This window comes from Lolium rigidum, chromosome 2 (assembly GCF_022539505.1).
Source record: "Lolium rigidum isolate FL_2022 chromosome 2, APGP_CSIRO_Lrig_0.1, whole genome shotgun sequence".
NCBI classification, from domain to species: domain Eukaryota; kingdom Viridiplantae; phylum Streptophyta; class Magnoliopsida; order Poales; family Poaceae; genus Lolium; species Lolium rigidum.
Genome location: NC_061509.1, coordinates 250,316,101 through 250,335,748, shown reverse-complemented (window position 1 = coordinate 250,335,748; position 19,648 = coordinate 250,316,101).

The window sequence follows — 19,648 nt, the reverse complement described above, 5'->3', positions numbered from 1 at the left end:
GGGTTACTTATTACAACATCAGCAGTTGGGGATGTAAATTTTCTGATCTACGCGCTCAAGCTCCAACATCTGACTTCTTAACATAAAACTACATGCTCGTGCAAAATGTTCAAAAACTACAACTTTCTGTTTTTCTAGCAAATATATCTATTATTCTACTCCGGTCTTTTTTTTTTGCAATGTGCACTAATCTTAAACTAGATGTGTTTATAATTACTGGGACCCATCTATTATGGCTAATTTGTTGCGATGGACTGGTTCCATGTGTCAAGCCAATTAAAATAGATGTGGTATCCTAAAAGAAATTCCGACCAAGGCCATCTCCTTGCTCGTCTTGAGGGAGACGCAGGCAAGCTCCGGCAGGGCGGCCCGGTCGATTTCCGCATGGGCAAGCTACAGACGCGGTGACGGGTTGGAGAGAGGTATAGACTTTTCTCTTTTTCTACATATTGTTCATTTATTTTGCATATATAGATATGTCCATCTCAGGAAATTGCTCAGGCTTTGCTCTGCCATTCCTGTAGGTGGGCCTCACTTGTAAGATTCATTGTCAATTCGTGATCATTGTTTGATTAGTGCAAGTTGCAAAATACTTGCACTTGAGTGCGATTTTTTTTTTTTTGCTAGAAAAACAGAAGTAGTCGTAAATCTAACATTCTGCACTAATACGGTAGGTTTATGCTAAAAACTTTGAACATCTAGGTAACTGTATCACGTGGAATCTACCTAGAATTCGTCATCGTTTGGTCGAGACGATTTTGTGTTTTTGTCGTGCATATTCTGTTGGCCGAGCTGAGATTCTCGAGCTTATCTAGAATTTTTTAAAATTGTTATTACCTACCTTTCTGGAAAATGCTTGTATTTTGAAACTCTCTTTCCCCCCATTATTTGCAGTCCGAAGAAAATTGTGTGATCGTTCCCCGAATTCCCGGCCGGGTCGGTTAGCACGTCGTCGTCACGAGTCCTTTTTCTACAAGGCGAGCGGGAACAAAAAGAACGGGAAGCGGTACGATCGATAGGTGCCATGCTGCCATGTACCAGGTGTCTTCCAATCATCACTGAAAACATTTTCCGCTAGTGGAATTGCCCAGTCATTTGAGCAAACTGCGCATTTCCTTTCGGTCGCGCGGAAGAAAGGGAGCAGTTCGGTCGGGTAGACGAGAGAAACGCTGCAGGATTTGGTGGCTCGTCGCCGGCGCCGCCGGTCTGACGCACCACATGTAACGTGCTGCGAGCACGAGCTGGACCCACGGAAAGGTTGCGCGCGTTCACGGCGATAATAACACGTAACTGCCGGTTAACCACACGTTAATTGCCTCCAAAATAATTGGCAGCTCGTTAATTTCTGCATTAGTGTACAGTACTGCTCAAGTATGCTCTGCCTTGCTGTTGACCTTCCGATCCTGCGTGGAATTTCCTGTCCGGCGAGCCGGCGACGTCGTGTACCGTGCGTGGCGCGAACAGCACGTGGGGGAGCTGACGGAGCATCTTCCTCGCGAGATCCGCTTGCTTCGGTGGGAAGGAATGTCAGTCGGGCCATTTTTCTTCTTGCGGCATTGCCCATTTTTTTGCTAGGATACCCTCTTTTGTTAATGGCAAGTGGGGCTGCATTGCAGTTGCAGATGGAGACGAGAAGCAAAGGTCCATGTAACATGGCAGGTGCCATGGGGCGGGGCCTGCTGGAACCCAACGCGCCAATTGCTTGGCGCGCGCTCCAGCATTTTCCTCAAAACGATACTCCCTTTTTGAGGTTTACATTTGACATATATGCTTCTAAATTTTGTGTACCATTGAGCTCATATTCAAATAAATTGTTCAATGGTTATTTATTTATAATGTACTATACCATATATACTATTGATTAAATTAGTCGTTAAAGTCCTATGAGCAGTGGCGGAGCCACGTGTCACACCTATGCATAGAGGTATTGTTCTGGGTCAGGCAGACATGGGCCGTGGGTCATATTCCATGGGCTTGGCTGGGTGGCTATAAAAGAAGGAAACAATATCACGGAAGGCATCGAACAGAAAAAGAATGAATTCAGCTGTCTCCTCGTCTCCTCTGTCTTCTCCTTCCGCTGGTCATCTGCTCCTTCAGGTCCGGCAGCTACCACAAGCTGCCATTATCCGCCTCACGTCGCAACGGGGATTGTTACACCACGTTAAGTCTATATAGTCAATTGACTACACAGGTTTTGAGCAAAACCTTAAAAAGAACATAAAAATTCATGCATAAATTCAGGAAATAATATAAGAATTAGAGATTTAATATACTTGACATCACAACTTTATTTCTCTGGCTCTGCCACTGCCTATGAGACAGAGGGAGTATTGCAAGCTAATGCAATTGCTTGGCATCGCAATTTGACAAAGCCAGTGCCAGTGCCCGACGATAGCGGCTTCTACTCCATTCCCAAGAGTCGAAGATAGTTTTTTTTACACGGTAGTTGATTTACAACTTTAACCACTAATACATATAATACTAATTATATGAAACAAAAATATGTAAATTATATTGTTGCATTCGTCTTCCATCTCTCTCATTTTGCGTATATTTATACATTTTTCGTGGGCACATATTGTAAGTATAAAACTTAACTATCTAAAAGAAGGAGTAAGGTTCCGTGTTTCGCTCGACAACGTCTCAATCCTTGTTTCTTCCAACCGATTCTCCTTTTATCCAAAAATCCATGTTCCGTGTGTCACGCTGCTGATTAATTCCCTAGCTGCTCGTCCTCTGCAATTGAGAGCTAGGGGTTTCTCGCACCATCACACGACCCCATTTTCCTAACTTTAGAATTTTAAATTAATAAATTAAGTTGATTGAACTATTTGCTTTGCTAATATTTTTGAAGAAAACGAAATTTTGTGGACTTGCTTGAATTTTTTGTTCTCGGCCTTGGTGTTAAAACATTTTTCATATTAGTGGATTAACATGAAAATACGATTTGTTTGTATTTTGTTTCAACCATTTTGATTTGTAAATTAAAATGTATTTGGGGCTTTATAAAAACCCTATAAGAAAACTATTTTTAAAATATTGTCTAAGTAGCCATATTAGACCAAAATGCATATAATGATTTTTATAAAATATGTTTTGAACTTTGATAGTGTTCTCTAGGTCGATTATACCTAATTTTATGTTTATAAATGTTTCTGATATTATTTGAGATGTATTTGAGCTAATATAATCATAAAAAAGATCACGAGAAAAAAGTAGTCATGGTGGGTTCTCTGCCTCTCTCCTTCTTTTTCTTGGACCAAATTCTTTCCCTGGCCCATGTATCCCTTTCTATTTACGGAGTACTTGTTTTGCTATTGGGCCGCGTCGACCAGACCAGCCAGTGAGTCGTGCACGTCGTCCTCAACCTCCCCACGTACACGTGCACGTCCTCTTAACGGCCACCGCAGCCACTTCTCATCTCCCAGTCCCACTTATTCTCTTTTCACTTCGACTTCACATAATTCAATAATCCAATAAAGATCTCATTCAGGGAAATAATTTTTCACTTAGACTAGTCACAATACATAGTATCATATAGAAGTATCATGCGTATGATACTACTACATGTTACTTGTCGAGGTTTTGACCACGGCAGATGCTACGGGGTAGCACATGAGAGGTGTAGAGCAAGGCGGCGTTGGAGATTCCGGGAACGAGATTGGCACACGACGTACCCAGGTTCACGTCCCCTCGGTGGAGGATCGCTACGTCCTGCTAGAAATCTACTATGATCATAGTGTCGCCAGCGTTAGGCGACTTGCTTGGTGGTAGCCGCTGGAGGCGGAGGGGAGATTGTATCTAATGAGAGATTACATGTGGGAATGTGTCCTCAAGGAGGTACCCCTGGTGGCTTTATATATGCAGCCACCTAGGGTTTACAAGTATAAGGCCTCTTGGGCCACTACGCTTCCTTCATGGGCCTTGTGCGGATCCAGTCGCTCCTGGCTTCAGTCGCCACGACGCTTGGCCCAGTCGCCCGCCGACTGGAACTGTCATGGACTCTCTTCATCTGGCGAGTGAGCTGGGTGATGGGCCCCCTAGGGCGTATCCCCATCAGTAGTCCCCGAGCGCGTCGTGGATTCGGCGCGGGCTTGAGGCAAGGCGCGAAGAGGCTTGGTGATGGGTCGAGGTGAATCGGCGACGGGCTCCTGAAAAAGAGGAAACAATCATGAAGCAGGAGGTGGTCGAAGCGAGCCAGTCGGTGTAGGACAGTCAGCGTGAACAAGTTGGTGTGAAGCAGCCATTGAGAGTCAGTCGGCGAGGAATTCGGTCGTGGCGAAGGAGTTGATGAAGCCATCGAGTTGTAAATATATCAGCATGGTGGTGACCTGGGCGTTGCTTCGGAGCAATGTCGCTGTTGAGCCCCAAGTGTAGATGTTATGCCGCTGCTAGTGGACGCAGACATGACCAAGCCGAGCGGTGATGGTGTTGATGTAGCAGTATTCCTCGGTAATGTATATGTATAGTTGTACCGTACGGAACACGCTGCCAGCAGCCGACGTTGCCGAGTCGCACATAGACGACACCATGTGTATTTAACCGTAAATTGCCAACAGCAAATGTTCCAATGCGAAGACTAGAAGAGCGGATGTAGACGACATTTTTAACCGTGGAAGCTGGCGGCACGGCATATGAAGCATTAGTCTTCCTTGAATTTCATGCACGAACATGCCATCCAGTCTTGCTCCTCACGTGGGAGGCGTACCAATTGCTTGAAGATGACTTGTTCCTTTTCTTTTGGTATAAATTCACGAAGCAGACAAGAAGCCATTAAGTGACCTTGAGATTTGATCTTGGAGAGCTGCTCACGTCGTTTCCCATGACACCAGATTAACACGGCGCAACCATGGCAATCAGGCATCATTTCAAGCGCTGCGCCTCATCTATTTGTTGAGCCCGGTCCGTAGTACCATTGTTGGCTGCTCGATATACCGGGACGTAACTATCCAGGTATCCGGGCGGCCTTGGCGAAGGCAATGACGAGGTCGCGGCGACGAGGTCACCGCTGTTGTTGTTTGATGTAGACGTGATGGATATAATAGGCTGCGGCCAAGGGCAAGCGTCGATGTTGAACCCTCGGACGCAGCAGTCACAACTTGTTGGCGAGATATCATTGCGGCCGGATATGCGCTCAGCATATCTAGTGGATGCAGTCCCCGAGGCTCGAGGCGGCTTCGATGAAGGCGGCTTGAGTCTTCTTTTCCTTGATATCTCGTGTGTCATCCAAGCGAAGTGAGTCCGCGAGTGCGGCGAGAGCGACCCTCGGAGAGCAGCGACCGGTGAATCCCCGAGCGTGGCGATGGCGAGCCGCGGAGGCCGATGATGACGAGCCCGGGAGACCGGCGACCGGCGATGATGAGCCCGGGAGACCGACGACCGGCGAGTCCCCGACCGTGGTGATGACGAACCCGGGAGATCGGCGTCCGGCGAGTCTCCGAGCGTGGTGATGACGAGCCCGGGAGACTGGTGATGACGAGTCCGGGAGACCGGCGACCGGCGAGTCCCCGAGCGTGGCGATGACGAGGTCGGGCGATCGGCGAGTAGCGCCGTCCGTAGCGCGCCGAGTCCCCGAGCATGGAGAGTGGCGAGCCGCGGAGGCTAGCGAGTGGCGAGCCGTGGAGGCTGGCGACTGGCGAGTCCTGGAGACAGTCGTCCGGCCAGTCCCCGAGCATGGCGAGTGGCGAGCTCGGGCGATCGGCGAGTGGCGCTGTCTGGAGCGCGCCGAGTCCCCGAGCGTGGTGGATGGCGAGCTCGGGCGATCGGCGAGTGGCGTTATCTGGAGCGCGCCGAGTCCCCGAGCGTGGAGAGTGGCGAGGAAGACACCAGACCGTTTAGCTGAGAAGGAGAAACAAGTACAACTGCAATAAGGTGTATTTATGAAATATGATAAACACTTGTAAAGACATGCGACTTGCAGATAAAACGTGCATTGTTAAATGGATCAGTTAGCAGTATGAAAGGTTTATGCGTATCTTTTCATGAGTAGGCAGACCTCCAGCATCAAACGCTTGCCGGGTAACAGGGACGCGATGCCAGCCGTTGAACCCGGAGACAAGATCGGCCTTTTGGTACCCAGCCTCACTACTCCGACGGACGCGAATAAACAGCAGACAAAACCGAAACCGATCCTAATTATTGTTGTAGTCCTGGAGAAGGTTGTTTGCGACTGCATGGTCGTCTTTGAAGATCGAACCAACAGGCGAATATGTCTTGTACTTATATAACATGTACAAATATAAATATACTTAGCTGTTAAATGTTGGCAGAGGTGGCGTGGCGGGCGAGTTGCCGAACGTGGCGAGCTGCTGGCGGGCGAGTCGGTGAAGCCGAGTCCGCGGGTGGAGTCCCCGAGTACGACGACTTGGCGACAGGAGGATCGGCGGCGGACGGAGTCCCCGAGTATGGCGAGTCGGCGCGAAAGGCGAGCCGGCGGCGGGCGGAGTCCCCAGTCATGGGTGACTCGGTGATGATGAGTCCGTGACGGGTAGGTTCCCAAGCACGGCGAATACGCAACAGGCGAGTCGCCGTGCGCGGCGATTCCACGCGGCGGTGGCGGGTCTCGCGCTGATCGAGTACGGCGACAGCGGGTCCGCGCTGGTCGAGTCCGCCACGGGCGAATCCACAACAGCGTGCGCGGGCGCCAAGGTCGATGTGTCGGCGTGGCTTTCTTTCCTGGTAGCATGGCGTGCTGCGACGCTGCTCGACGGAACTGCCCTTGATTGACTGATCAAACGGAACATCTGAACTGGTGCATCCGCTCGCTGCACGCATGGACAGAGCAAAGTACGTAGATTAAATAGGTTACTGAAGGTAATCAAATATAATTTAGTCAGTAATAAAGATGGCCTGATCATGTAGTATGCGTGTGTACGACGCGCTCCGCTGCATGGATCTAGGCAGTTGATCGTTTTCCTCTCCTTGGAACTTGGATAGCTGCCGCCGCTGTTTGTTATGGTCCTCTTCAATGGACGGGTGGAATTCTGATCCTATCTTGTAACTGGCCACGATTCTCCAAAGATGCATGTATACCGGATTAACATCGCACACAGGGTTAGATCCAAATAAAATAAACAGTAGACCAGGTAATCAAAGAGGAAGAGGATTGATGCGAGCAAATTCTACGCATCACCGCGTGGTCTGCACAGCATGAAGGGCCAGCGTACGGGCGTATCGCCACAGTCGCCCGGACGAGCCGCCGCTGATACGTGGCCAGATGCAATCTGGCGATTGAAGATGACGATGGGTCTCGCCCGGATCACCACTCCAAGCGCTGCATGCCCCACGGTGGGCGCCACTGTCGAGGTTTTGACCACGGCAGATGCTACGGGGTAGCACATGAGAGGTGTAGAGCAAGGCGGCGTTGGAGATTCCGGGAACGAGATTGGCACACGACGTACCCAGGTTCACGTCCCCTCGGTGGAGGATCGCTACGTCCTGCTAGAAATCTACTATGATCATAGTGTCGCCAGCGTTAGGCGACTTGCTTTGGGGTAGCCGCCGGAGGCGGAGGGGGAGATTGTATCTAAGGAGAGATTACATGTGGGAATGTGTCCTCAAGGAGGTACCCCTGGTGGCTTTATATATGCAGCCACCTAGGGTTTACAAGTATAAGGCCTCTTGGGCCACTACGCTTCCTTCATGGGTCTTGTGCGGATCCAGTCGCTCCTGGCTTCAGTCGCCACGACGCTTGGCCCAGTCGCCCGCCGACTGGAACTGTCATGGACTCTCTTCATCTGGCGAGTGAGCTGGGTGATGGGCCCCCTAGGGCGTATCCCCATCATTACTATCTCCACAATGCATGGTATCATATACTAGTATCATAGTCTCCATATATTAATTGTTTTGTAGAATCTCAATGCAAATATGTGTACAAGATTTACTTGACATTATTTTTTCTAGTAGTATGTGCTATGATACTGTATCTACCTATGATACTAGTACACTCTCTCTCATCTTTAATTGCACTGCCACATCAGCATTTTGCATGCATGGAATGCATGATACTACCTATGATACTCCCATTGTGGGTAGTCTTAGGGCATGTACAACGCGGGCGCTTAGCCCAAGTGCTAGGGTGAAAATCCCTACTGTTACGCTCGATTCCCACCCGAGTCTGGGATTTAGTCTGGCATCGACGCAACTTCTCGCATCGGCGCTTGAACAATTTTCTTATAAACGACCGGATCGGCGAGCGGCAGGCGCTAGCTCCAGAAGCCTGGAAAAGATTATTGGAGATTTAACGAATCTTTCCACAACCGTTTCACGAAAATCCAGCTGAACAATAGGAAGCTTTCCGTGACAGAATTAATCAACAGAATCCAGCTGAACAATAGGAGGGTATCGGCACCAGCGGTCGCCTCTTCTGCCACATCCCTTCCTTCTCGAAGCTGCCCGCAGCTCCGGCGAGGAAACTCATCGGTGCTGACTTATCCCCTTCCCCTGACGCGATAAATAGACTGGAATCGGCGGAAAACGAACTTGAGTTCGGCCCAAGACGAATCGTGAATCCAACACCAGTAGGGGACACAGCGCACCACTGATGGGAGGGGTTGACTGCAGCAACAGGGAGGCAGAGAAGGGGTGGGCAGGTGATAACGTGTGAAGCACACGTCCGTTGGGAACCCCAAGTGGAAGGTGTGATGCGTATAACAGCAAGTTTCCCTCAGTATGAAACCAAGGTTGTCGAACCAGTAGGAGATGAAGGCCACGTGAAGGTTGTTGGTGAAGGAGTGTAGTGTTGGAGATATGCCCAAGAGGCAATAATAAAATGGTTATTATAATATATCTTTGTGTTTATGATAATGTTTACATACCATGCTATAATTGTATTAACCGGAACATTGATACATGTGTGTTATGTGAACAACAAAGAGTCCCTAGTAAGCCTCTTGTATAACTAGCTTGTTGATTAATAGATGATCATGGTTTCGTGATCATGAACATTGGATGTTATTAATAACAAGATTATGTCATTATATGAATGATGTAATGGACACACCCAATTAAGCGTAGCATAAGATCACGTCATTAAGTTATTTGCTATAAGCTTTCGATACATAGTTACCTAGTCCTTTCGACCATGAGATCATGTAAATCACTTATACCGGAAAGGTACTTTGATTACATCAAACGTCACCGCGTAAATGGGTGGTTATAAAGGTGGGATTAAGTATCCGGAAAGTATGAGTTGAGGCATATGGATCAACAGTGGGATTTGTCCATCCCGATGACGGATAGATATACTCTGGGCCCTCTCGGTGGAATGTCGTCTAGTAGCTTGCAAGCATATGAATGGTTCATAAAGAGACCACATACCACGGTACGAGTAAAGAGTACTTGTCAGGAGACGAGGTTGAACAAGGTATAGAGTGATACCGATGATCAAACCTCGGACAAGTAAAATATCGCGTGACAAAGGGAATTGGTATCGTATGTGAATGGTTCATTCGATCACTAAGTCATCGTTAAATATGTGGGAGCCATTATGGATCTCCAGATTCCGCTATTGGTTATTGGTCGGAGAGAAATCTCAACCATGTCTACATAGTTCGCGAACCGTAGGGTGACACACTTAAGGTTTGATGTTGTAATGGTAGAACTTGAATATGGAATGGAGTTCGAAGTATTGTTCGAAGTCTCGGATGGGATCCCGGACATCACGAGGAGTTCCGGAATGGTCCGGAGAATAAGATTCATATATAGGAAGTCATATTCCAAGTTTGGAAATGATCCGGTGCATTTATGGAAGGTTCTAGAAGATTCTAGAAAAGTCCGAAAGAAATCACTTTGGAAGGCGGAGTCCCGGAGGGACTCCACCACCATGGCCTGTGATAACCCTAAATTTTAAGTTATTAATTAATTTAAGTTAGTTGATCATCAAGTTCTAACCATTGTATTTTGTTGCTAATCTTACTTTTTAAAGTGAATGTTAATAGTCAAGACGCAAGAAGAATTTGGGGAGTTTATAGAATTAGCAAGCTAACCAGATTTGTTTGCATGATCACTAACTAGCTAGTTCTATATATGTGTGTTCTCGCACGTGAGAGAGAAGTACAAGTGCAGCTTTTGCTTGTACCCAGGTAGGATCGATGCATGCATACACTCAAGGAGTACTAACGATGAGCAGTAGTAGTAGTATAAACTTTGGAGTGTAATTATGAAGGAGCTACGTGGCATAGTATGAGAGGACAATGGCTGAGTCATATCACTGCCTATACGTGGAGCCGTTGCATGCTAACCAGGTCCAAGGGCAGGATGCAATTGGTTACCTTCAGAATGTCGGCAAGGTTTTGGGTAAGCGCCGACGATCATCTGCTATAAATATGTGGTACCTTTAACTGCTCCTTAAGTCTTTAGGCACGCTACCCTATCGATCGTGATAAACTGAGTAAACCAGACAGAGAGAGAGAGAAGTAAACACACAGAGGGGTTATACTGGTGAGAAAGGTGCTGCTGTTGGTATGTAGAAAAGATGGTGTTTAGCTATCAGAGAGACGCTGACTCGATGCCTAGGAGAGGTGGCCGTATATACTACGACCATGTGATTAACTTTGATCAGCATAGATGGTGCTGCCATGCATGGTTCATAATATTTATTTACCGAGGCAAGTAGTACTCTTCCATATTCCACTCTATGCATACGTCCCTGGATCCTTCCTTGTATAATCTGTTGCGGTATGATCGTTGGTATTCTTTGATCATATAGTTATGTTGCTATATGATAGCTTAGTATCGTTCGTTTGATCAGCTAATTACCTCTTCACTGTACTGTTACACCTTGATTCTTGGTCATGTTTAATCATCGCGTTGTGGAGAGAGACGGGTAGTCATCTCCGACTTCTAGAATCGCCTATTTGCAGGAGCTCGTGTGGAGCCTTGAGGTTATATATCTCAAGATAGTGATTTGTATCACTTACCTGCAAATATCCTGATCTTGTTGTATTGGTATCACGACGGCAAACATATTGTACCGGTCACAGTTCAGGTATGGGACTGTCTGTGTTCTCCGCTAGGGACGACCTCTGTTCGGGAACGTGTCGGTGATGGATCTGTAGGAGCGACCGACATCAGTAGGTCAGAGTGTCCGGGTCTTAGCGGGTAAAAGGGCACTGCTTGGCTGGCACGGTGGAGCCAGTCAAGACTGTCGATGTCGGAGTACCCCTCTGCAGAGTGTAAAAGTGTGGAATTTCACCCCTGTGACTCCCGGGTTGGGAAGCTTGCTGTCATGTGTGATGCCAATATTTTCCTTGTCCACTTCCGTTAATTTCCATTCCTTTGTTGTATCCATGATATCCGGTTCTGACTGACACTTTGTTATTATCCTTTGATTTTCGCTGATCTCTTGATCATCTATTGTTTTCTTGTTGTATCTACTTGCTGAGTATAACTTTATACTCACCCTTTCCATCTCCATTTTTTACAGAAGTTAGCATGTTTTGGAGATGATGGCAAAGCGTAGGATTACTACCGCGGGAAGGGAAAATAAATATGTATAATCATTCGTGTAATAGAAAAGATATTGAATAAAGTGTTGTTTTAGCTTTATAAGTATGTTTATTTTGAGCCTTACATGTTTATAATCGCAAGGTTATAAATATGTGGCGTTGTCATGACTAGGCCCGGTTTCGGGGCGTGACATGGCCGGCCAACCCTAAGAGGGGTGGAGTCCCAAGTGGACTCCACCATAGGGGCCGGCCAACCCCCCACATGGAAGGGTGGGAATCCCACTTGGGTGGGAGTCCCACCTTGGGTAGGTTTCCCTACTACATGGAAGGTTTTGGTTTCGGGTCTTATTCGAAGACTTGTAGTCCAACACTTGGGGTTCCACCTATATAATGAGGGGCATAGGGGAGGGGGCCGGCCAACCTAAGACCACAAGGTGGCCGCACCCTATAGTGGCCGGCGCCCCCCTCTCCCAAACCCTAGACGCCCCCTCTCTCCTCCACCTCTCCCGCACGCTTAGCGAAGCTCCGCCGGAGTTCTCCATCGCCACCGCCACCACGCCGTCGTGCTGCCGGATTCAAGGAGCAGCTACTACTTCCGCTGCCCGCTGGAACGGGGAGAAGGACGTCGCCTTCATCAATACCGAACGTGTGACCGAGTACGGAGGTGCTGCCCGATCGTGGCACCGTGATCAAGATCTTCTACGCGCTTTTGCAAGCGGCAAGTGATCGTCTACCGCAGCAACAAGAGCCTCATCTTGTAGGCTTTGGAAATCTTCAAGGGTGAGTCTCGATGATCTCCTCGTTGCTTCCGTCTTCTAGATTGCATCTTGGCTTGGATTGCGTTCTCGCGGTAGGAAATTTTTTGTTTTCTATGCAACGAATCCCTACATGTAGTGCGGCGCAACACCAGGGATTCCGGCGCCAACGTGGAACCTGCACAACACAACCAAAATACTTGGCCCCAACTTAACAGTGAGGTTGTCAATCTCACCGGCTTGCTGTAAACAAAAGATTAAACGTATGGTGTGGAGAATGATGTTTGCTTGTGAAGAACAACAGAGAACAGAGATTGCAGTAGATTGTATTCAGATGTAAAAGAATGGACCGGGGTCCACAATTCACTAGTGGTGTATCTCCAATAAGATAAATAGCATGTTGGGTGAACAAATTACAGTTGGGCAATTGACAAATAGAGAGGGCATAACAATGCACATACATATCATGATGACTACTATGAGATTTACTTAGGGCATTACGACAAAGTACATAGACCGCTATCCGAGCATGCATCTATGCCTAAAAAGTCCACCTTTGGGTTAGCATCCGCACCCCTTCCGAGTATTAAGTTGCAAACAACAGACAATTGCATTAAGTATGGTGCGTAATGTAATCAACACAAATATCCTTAGACAAAGCATTGATGTTTTATCCCTAGTGGCAACAGCACATCCACAACCTTAGAACTTTCTGTCACTGTCCCAGATTCAATGGAGGCATGAACCCACTATCGAGCATAAATACTCCCACTTGGAGTCACAAGTATCAACTTGGCTAGAGCCTCTACTAGCAACGGAGAGCATGCAAGATCATAAACAACGCATATATGATCAATAATCAACTTGACATAGTATTCCATATTCATCGGATCCCAACAAACACAATGATACGTCTCCAACGTATCGATAATTTCTTGTGTTCCATGCCACATTATTGATGTTATCTACATGTTTTATGCACACTTTATGTCATATTCGTGCATTTTCTGGAACTAACCTATTAACAAGATGCCGAAGTGCCGATTCTTGTTTCTAGCTGTTTTTGGTTTCGAAATCCTAGTAAAGAAATATTCTCGGAATTGGACGAAATAAAAGCCCGGAGGCCTATTTTCTCACGAAGCTTCCGGAAGACCGAAGACGAAACGAAGTGGGGCCACGGGGGAGCCAAACCCTAGGGCGGCGCGGCCCCCCTTGGCCGCGCCGCCCTGTCATCCGGGGCCCCTGTGCCCCCTCTCGACTTGCCCTTCCGCCTACTTAAAGCCTCGGTGACGAAACCCCCGGTACCGAGAGCCACGATACGGAAAACCTTGCGAGACGCCGTCGCCGCCGATCCCATCTCGGGGGATCCAGGAGATCGCCTCCGGCACCCTGCCGGAGAGGGGAATCATCTCCCGGAGGACTCTACACCGCCATGGTCGCCTCCGGAGTGATGAGTGAGTAGTCTACCCCTGGACTATGGGTCCATAGCAGTAGCTAGATGGTTGTCTTCTCCCCATTGTGCTATCATTGTCGGATCTTGTGAGCTGCCTATCATGATCAAGATCATCTATATGTAATTCTATATGTTGCGTTTGTTGGGATCCGATGAATAGAGAATACTTGTTATGTTGATTATCAAAGTTATGCTTATGTGTTATTTATGATCTTGCATGCTCTCCGTTACTAGTAGATGCTCCGGCCAAGTAGATGCTTTTAACTCCAAGAGGGAGTACTTATGCTCGATAGTGGGTTCATGCCTGCATTGACACCGGGACGATGACGAGAAAGTTCTAAGGTTGTGTTGTCGTTGTTGCCACTAGGGATAAAACATTAGTGCTATGTTCAAGGATGTAGTCACTAGTTACATTACGCACCATACTTAATGCAATTGTACGTTGCTTTGCAACTTAATACTTGGAGGGGTTCGGATGATAACCTGAAGGTGGACTTTTTAGGCATAGATGCGGTTGGATGGCGGTCTATGTACTTTGTCGTAATGCCCAATTAAATCTCACTATATTCATCATGATATGTATGTGCATTGTCATGCTCTCTTTATTTGTCAATTGCCCAACTGTAATTTGTTCACCCAACATGCTGTTCGTCTTATGGGAGAGACACCTCTAGTGAACTGTGGACCCCGGTCCAATTCTCTTTACTAGAAATACAATCTACTGCAATACTTGTTTTTACTGTTTTCTCTGCAAACAATCATCTTCCACACAATACGGTTAATCCTTTGTTACAGCAAGCCGGTGAGATTGACAACCTCACTCGTTTCGTTGGGGCAAAGTACTTTGGTTGTGTTGTGCGGGTTCCACGTTGGCGCCGGAATCTCCGGTGTTGCGCCGCACTACATCCCGCCGCCATCAACCTTCAACGTGCTTCTTGGCTCCTCCTGGTTCGATAAACCTTGGTTTCTTTCTGAGGGAAAACTTGCTGCTGTGCGCATCATACCTTCCTCTTGGGGTTGCCCAACGAACGTGTGAAATACACGCCATCAAGCATATTTTCACGGCGCCGTTGCCGGGGAGATCAAGACACGCTGCAAGGGGAGTCTCCACTTCTCAATCTCTTTACTTTGTTTTTGTCTTGCTTTATTTTATTTACTACTTTGTTTGCTGCACTTATATCAAAATACAAAAAAATTAGTTGCTAGTTTTACTTTATTTGCTATCTTGTTTGCTATATTGAAAACACAAAAAATTAGTTACTAGCATTTGCTTTACTTATTTTCATCATGTTTCCTTTTAATTTTACCACAAAGAACATACCGGTAGGACGTGGGTCTATAGTTGGGAGAAATAATATAGAAGAATTCTTCAACCATGTTAGTACCATTGAAAATTTTGAAGATAGACACTTGGTAGACCTTGCGCCTACTTATGAAATTGCTGCTGCGCATTTAGTTCGCTTGTTGGAAACCAAATTTGTTAATCTTAATCCTATAATCCAACACATGTTTTTCACACTTGGTGATATGGAAGAAGGTGAAAAGAAAGATTTTGTTTTAGAAACCCTTCTTAGAGAATTTGGTGGTCTAGCAAGAGAAGCTAGAAAGGTCTTTGCTAAATTTAATATGCTTGGTTCTCCTACTAATTTTGTTAGTCTCCTCGAAAAGATGGATATGGATAGAATAAGATACACTAATAATATTGATGATGGAGGGGAGATCAAAGCACCAATACCATGCAAGCTCCTAGCTATGAATGATGCACTAGAAAATAATTATGCTTGGCTTGTTCCTGAAAATTTGTTTGATGAGAGTAGCACGCCTAAGACTAATGAAAAGGGAGATGCTAAAACTTATGTATCTAATATAATATGCCTGGTTGAGAAGAGTCCACACCCCGCTGTAGAAGTACCACCCTTTGATAATACTTGATACACACTTTCTGCGCCTAGCTGAAAGGCGTTAAAGAAAAGCGCTTATGGGAGACAACCCATGTTTTTACCTACAGTACTTTGTTTTTATTTTGTGTCTTGGAAGTTGTTTACTACTGTAGCAACCTCTCCTTATCTTAGTTTTGTGTTTTGTTGTGCCAAGTAAAGCCGTTGATAGAAAAGTAAGTACTAGATTTGGATTACTGCGCAGTTCCAGATTTCTTTGCTGTCACGAATCTGGGTCCACCTCCCTGTAGGTAGCTCAGAAAATTACGCCAATTTACGAGCATGATCCTCAGATATGTACGCAACTTTAATTCAATTTGAGCATTTTCATTTGAGCAAGTCTGGTGCCATTTTAAAATTCGTCAATACGAACTGTTCTGTTTTGACAGATTCTGCCTTTTATTTCGCATTGCCTCTTTCGCTATGTTGGATGAATTTCTTTGATCCACTAATGTCCAGTAGTATTATGAAATGTCCAGAAGTGTTAAGAATGATTGTGTCAATTTATATTGTGCACTAACCCTCTAATGAGTTGTTTCGAGTTTGGTGTGGAGGAAATTTTCAAGAATCAAGAGAGGAGTATGATGCAACATGATCAAGGAGAGTGAAAGCTCTAAGCTTGGGGATGCACCCGGTGGTTCACCCCTGCATATATCAAGAAGACTCAAGCGTCTAAGCTTGGGGATGCCCAAGGCATCCCCTTCTTCATCGACAAATTATCAGGTTCCTCCCCTGAAACTATATTTTTATTCGGCCACATCTTATGTGCTTTTTCTTGGAGCGTCGGTTTGTTTTTGTTTTTGTTTTGTTTGAATAAAATGGATCCTAGCATTCACTTTATGGGAGATATACACGCTCCGCTGTAGCATATGGACAAATATGTCCTTGGTTTCTACTCATAGTATTCATGGCGAAGTTTCTCCTTCGTTAAATTGTTATATGGTTGGAATTGGAAAATGATACATGTAGTAATTGCTATAAATGTCTTGGGTAATGTGATACTTGGCAATTGTTGTGCTCATGTTTAAGCTCTTGCATCATATGCTTTGCACCCATTAATGAAGAAATACATAGAGCATGCTAAAATTTGGTTTGCATATTTGGTCTCTCTAAAGTCTAGATAATTTCTAGTATTGAGTTTGAACAACAAGGAAGACGGTGTAGAGTCTTATAATGTTTACAATATGTCTTTTATGTGAGTTTTGATGTACCGTTCATCCTTGTGTTTGTTTCAAATAACCTTGCTAGCCTAAACCTTGTATCGAGAGGGAATACTTCTCATGCATCCAAAATACTTGAGCCATCCACTATGCCATTTGTGTCCACCATACCTACCTATACTACATGGTATTTTCCCGCCATTCCAAAGTAAATTGCTTGAGTGCTACCTTTAAAATTCCATCATTCACCTTTGCAATATATAGCTCATGGGACAAATAGCTTAAAAACTATTGTGGTATTGAATATGTAATTATGCACTTTATCTCTTATTAAGTTGCTTGTTGTGCGATAACCATGTTTATCGGGGAACGCCATCAACTCATTGTTGAATTTCATGTGAGTTGCTATGCATGTTCGTCTTGTCCGAAGTAAGGGCGATCTACACCGAGTTGAATGGTTTGAGCATGCATATTGTGAGAGAAGAACATTGGGCCGCTAACTAAAGCCATGATTCATGGTGGAAGTTTCAGTTTTGGACAAATATCCTCAAATCTCTAATGAGAAAAGAATTAATTGTTGTCAAATGCTTAAAGCATTAAAAGAGGAGTCCATTATCTCGTTGTCTATGTTGTCCCGGTATGGATGTCTAAGTTGAGAATAATCAAAAGCGAGAAATCCAAATGCGAGCTTTCTCCTTAGACCTTTGTACAGGCGGCATAGAGGTACCCCTTTGTGAAACTTGGTTAAAGCATATGTATTGCGGTGATAATCCGGGTAGTCCAAGCTAATTAGGACAAGGTGCGGGCACTATTGGTACACTATGCATGAGGCTTGCAACTTATAAGATATAATTTACATGATGCATATGCTTTATTACTACCGTTGACAAAATTGTTTCATGTTTTCAAAATCAAAGCTCTAGCACAAATATAGAAATCGATGCTTTTCCTCTATGAGGACCATTCTTTTACTTTCAATGTTGAGTCAGTTCACCTATTTCTCTCCACCTCAAGAAGCAAACACTTGTGTGAACTGTGCATTGATTCCTACATACTTGCTTATTGCACTTATTATGTTACTCTATGTTGACAATATCCATGAGATATACATGTTACAAGTTGAAAGCAACCGCTGAAACTTAATCTTCTTTTGTGTTGTTTCAATACCTTTACTTTGAATTATTGCTTTATGAGTTAACTCTTATGCAAGACTTATTGATGCTTGTCTTGAAGTGCTATTCATGAAAAGTCTTTGCTTTATGATTCACTTGTTTACTCATGTCATACACATTGTTTTGATCGCTGCATTCACTACATATGCTTTACAAATAGTATGATCAAGATTATGATGGCATGTCACTCCAGAAATTATCTCGTGTTATCGTTTTACCCGCTCGGGACGAGCAGAACTAAGCTTGGGGATGCTGATACGTCTCCAACGTATCGATAATTTCTTGTGTTCCATGCCACATTATTGATGTTATCTACATGTTTTATGCACACTTTATGTCATATTCGTGCATTTTCTCGGAACTAACCTATTAACAAGATGCCGAAGTGCCGATTCGTCGTTTCTAGCTGTTTTTGGTTTCAGAAATCCTAGTAAAGAAATATTCTCGGAATTGGACGAAATAAAAGCCCGGAGGCCTATTTTCTCACGAAGCTTCCGAAGACCGAAGACGAAACGAAGTGGGGCCACGGGGGAGCCAAACCCTAGGGCGGCGCGGCCCCCCTTGGCCGCGCCGCCCTCGTCATCCGGGCCCCCCGTGCCCCCTCTCGACTTGCCCTTCCGCCTACTTAAAGCCTCCGTGACGAAACCCCCAGTACCGAGAGCCACGATACGGAAAACCTTACTGAGACGCCGTCGCCGCCGATCCCATCTCGGGGGATCCAGGAGATCGCCTCCGGCACCCTGCCGGAGAGGGGAATCATCTCCCGGAGGACTCTACACCGCCATGGTCGCCTCCGGAGTGATGAGTGAGTAGTCTACCCCTGGACTATGGGTCCATAGCGAGTAGCTAGATGGTTGTCTTCTCCCCATTGTGCTATCATTGTCGGATCTTGTGAGCTGCCTATCATGATCAAGATCATCTATATGTAATTCTATATGTTGCGTTTGTTGGGATCCGATGAATAGAGAATACTTGTTATGTTGATTATCAAAGTTATGCTTATGTGTTATTTATGATCTTGCATGCTCTCCGTTACTAGTAGATGCTCCGGCCAAGTAGATGCTTTTAACTCCAAGAGGGAGTACTTATGCTCGATAGTGGGTTCATGCCCGCATTGACACTCGGGACAGGTGACGAAAGTTCTAAGGTTGTGTTGTGTCTGTTGCCACTAGGGATAAAACATTAGTGCTATGTTCAAGGATGTAGTCACTAGTTACATTACGCACCATACTTAATGCAATTGTCTCGTTGCTTTGCAACTTAATACCGGAGGGGTTCGGATGATAACCTCGAAGGTGAACTTTTTAGGCATAGATGCAGCTTGGATGGCGGTCTATGTACTTTGTCGTAATGCCCAATTAAATCTCACTATATTCATCATGATATGTATGTGCATTGTCATGCTCTCTTTATTTGTCAATTGCCCAACTCGTAATTTGTTCACCCAACATGCTGTTCGTCTTATGGGAGAGACACCTCTAGTGAACTGTGGACCCCGGTCCAATTCTCTTTACTCGAAATACAATCTACTCGCAATACTTGTTTTTACTGTTTTCTCTCGCAAACAATCATCTTCCACACAATACGGTTAATCCTTTGTTACAGTGAAGCCGGTGAGATTGACAACCTCACCTGTTTCGTTGGGGCAAAGTACTTTGGTTGTGTTGTGCAGGTTCCACGTTGGCGCCGGAATCTCCGGTGTTGCGCCGCACTACATCCCGCCG